Genomic DNA, 3,389 nt, shown 5'->3' with positions numbered 1-3,389 from the left:
AACGAGCCAAAAACTACCAATAAGTTGTTAAAGGTCACAAAAAATAGCTAAAGAGCTCAAGTAGGTCGGGATTAGGGTTTTTTGGAGGCTAGACAGTGAGGGGGGCTGAGGATGGGCAACCCTAGCCCTCTCATTCCATTAAATACTCAAAAATTAGGGTTATGCATCATCAGATCGCTCTCACATCGTGAGGCTTCATACCTCATGTTGCGAGAATCGTAAACGTAGGTCAACAAGTCAATGGTTACTCTCGATGTGATTACCATATCTCATGTCATGATCTTTTTCCAAAAGGTTATGAATTCAAGAAATGAAGTACCTCCATGATGCAGATTTTACATTAAGGTCGTGTTGAGGGCAATTCCTTAGCAATCCATTATATCTTTCACAGGCTTCATATAAAGATTCACCATCATTTTAATGGAAGTCTGCTATTTTCTTCTTGAATTTGGTTATCTTTGAGGGAGGGATGAATTCTTAAATGTATGCATAGTGAAGGTTGGTCCAGGTTGTGATCATTCTAGGTGCAAGTGACTTTAACCAAACCTTAACAACTCCTTTAAATGTCACTGGAAGCATCCTTAGTAGAACCGCATCTCGTGAACCATTTGGAAGATTAAAGTAGTTTGAAATGCCCAACACCTCATCAATATGTATAAAGGATTCTCCGCGGTCCTTCTCGGAAAATGGAATATTCTTGAGCAATGAAAGGATATGTCCCTTGAGCTTAAAGGTCGTTGTGATGAGAATTTCTGGTGGAACGAGACCCTACCAATTATCATTACACATCTGCATTTTGTATTCTTCCATCGTCATTGTTTTGATGTATTCCATTGTGTTTTCGGGTTCACTTTTAACTTCTTATTCTGAATCACTATCTGTCTCAGGTTCGTACTGGATTCCTTTCTTGTTGTGGGTCTTCTCAAAGCTTTTGAATTTATCTTTCTTCTTGTGGAACGCATATTCGGGATCGTCAGGTGGTGGCACGAGGAAAATTTTATCATTTGGTCTTATATTACTAAAATAAAACCAAAGAAAACCATAAAAACGAAATAAAAACTAAAAAACTCAGTTTTCACGTTGTGACTGATAGGCTGTCATGTAGTGAATACTGAGAAAACAGAAAACTAAATTAATGCAGAAAAATAACTTCTTGTGGTTTTTACCCCATAAGAAGGATCGATTAACCTAAACTTAAATTAAAAACTGAAATAATTCGATCCCCTAGGCAATTTGGAAAAAAAATCCATCGTAATCTCCTCATATTTCCAGAAAGGGACTTCCAACGGATCCGCCTTGCCATGGGGTTGTTGATGCTTGGTCTTTACCTTTCTGCAAGCTAAGCACCTCTCCACATACCAGGCCACATCTTGATCCATATATGGCCACTAATAATCAGGCTGGAGATCTCTATACCTCTTTGTCGCTCCGAGATGAATAGAGAATCTCGACTTGTGCGCCTCCTCCATCAGAACCTGATGTACACCACCCCAATAGGGAACCCACACCATCCGATGAAGAGTCAATAATACCCGACTACACTAACCATAGGAAGCCACCTAACCTACTATACACTCAGTCTTCTGGTGCTCTTCCTTCATAGCCTTAAACCGAGCCTCTCGAATCTGGTTTAATAGTCGGGTAATCACTATCATCATGAATCACAAATCCGTAGCAACCGCTTTACGGCTAAGTGCATCAACCACCACGTTGGACTTCCCTAGGTGGTATAGGATCTCACAATCATAATCCTTCACCATGTCCAACGATTTAGGCTGCCTCATGTTCAGATTCGGCCGATCCATCAGATACCTTAGACTCTTGTGGTCCATGTAAATAGTACAAAGAACCCCATAGATGTAATGTTGCCAAATCTTGAGGGCAAATACTACGACCCTCAACTCCAAATCATACGTAGGATAATTCACATCATGAGGTTTCAGCTGCCTCGAAGCATAAGCAAACACATGACCCTGCTGTATCAGTACCACAACCAAACCCGTGATCGATGCATCACAATATACGACATAGTCCTCAACACCCTCCAGTAGGTTAAAAACCAGCGCCTCACACAATCTCTACATCAGAGTATCGAAAGTTGAACGCTAGTCAGGCCCCTAACGAAAATTGGAAATCTTTTTCATCAACTTAGTGAAAGGAACCGATATCTTGGAGAAATGTTGAATGAATCTCCGATAGTAACCTGCCAACCCAAGGAAATTCGGAATCTCAGATGGAGAACTCGGAACTTCCCACCTCATCACCTCCTCGATCTAAGCTGAGTCGACCAGGATACCGTTGTGGTTGACAAGGTGCCCTAGAAACCACACTTTATGCCACCAGAACTAACACTTAGAGAACTTCACGTACAACCTCTCCCTCCTCAGATTCTATAATACCTTCCTCAGATGATCCTCATGCTGCTCCTAGGTCTTGGAATAAACCAGGATGTCATCAATAAACACAATCACCGACCAATCAAACATAGGCCTGCATATGCGATTCTTGAGATCCATGAATGCGGCTGGAGCATTAGTTAGCCCGAAGGGAATCACTACGAACTCGTAACAAGCATAACGAGTCTGGAAGGCCATCTTTTTCTTATCCTTATTTGATGATAACCCAAACACAAATCAATTTTGGATATCCAAGATGCACCTTGAAGTTGGTCAAATAAATTGTCAATCCTCGGGAGTGGATAACAGTTCTTTACCATTACCTTGTTTAGCTACTAGTAGTCTATACACATCCGATGCGATCCGTCCTTCTCCTTCACGAACAAGATTGACGCTCCTCATGGAGAACTACTTTGTTGAATAAATCCCTTGTCTAATAGTTCATGCATTTGTGTAGACAACTCCTTTATCTCTGGCGGTGCTAAAAAATAAGGTGCTTTAGCTATCTGAGCCGCGGATGGAGTCAAGTCAATCCGAAACTCCACCTGTTTCTCCTTAGGCACTCCAGGAAAATCCACTGGGAACAAATTCGGGTATTTTCGGTTAACCGGTACATTGTCCACATCCGCCCTACCCTTCTCGCAGGTATGCATCACGTAAGCAATGAATCCAGAACAACCCCGATGAAGATAACACTTGGCCCTAACTGTTGAACAGAGGGTCGGACCACGCTGAACAACCTCTCCATGAATCACTAGCTCTCCCCTACTTGGGGTCCGAATACATACTAATTGATGCTCGCAATCAATCATTTCCCCATTGGGGTTCAAGCAATTCATCCCTACAATTACCTTGCTCTCATGCAGAGGAATAGGAACGAAATCATTCAGGTAGCACTGATTGAAAAACTCCAATATACATCCCTGATGAACCCTCGATACTCACAGAAGTCGATCATCAGCAATTTTGACCTCTAATGTATAATCCAACTCC

At 41.9% G+C, this 3,389-nt stretch overlaps 1 non-coding gene across 1 annotated transcript; it reads left to right on the top strand.

Moving 5' to 3' along the window:
• The first annotated feature begins 343 nt into the window (after positions 1-343).
• LOC145077511 (small nucleolar RNA R71) lies at positions 344-450 on the top strand. Its single transcript, XR_013693253.1, has one exon. It is a non-coding gene; the product is annotated as a small nucleolar RNA R71 (small nucleolar RNA).
• Positions 451-3,389: the final 2,939 nt, after the last annotated feature.

This window comes from Lactuca serriola, chromosome 9 (assembly GCF_051521515.1).
Source record: "Lactuca serriola cultivar US96UC23 chromosome 9, Lser_US96UC23_V15, whole genome shotgun sequence".
NCBI classification, from domain to species: domain Eukaryota; kingdom Viridiplantae; phylum Streptophyta; class Magnoliopsida; order Asterales; family Asteraceae; genus Lactuca; species Lactuca serriola.
Note: the sequence above shows the minus strand (reverse complement) of the source record. Positions and strands in the feature narration are given on the sequence as shown.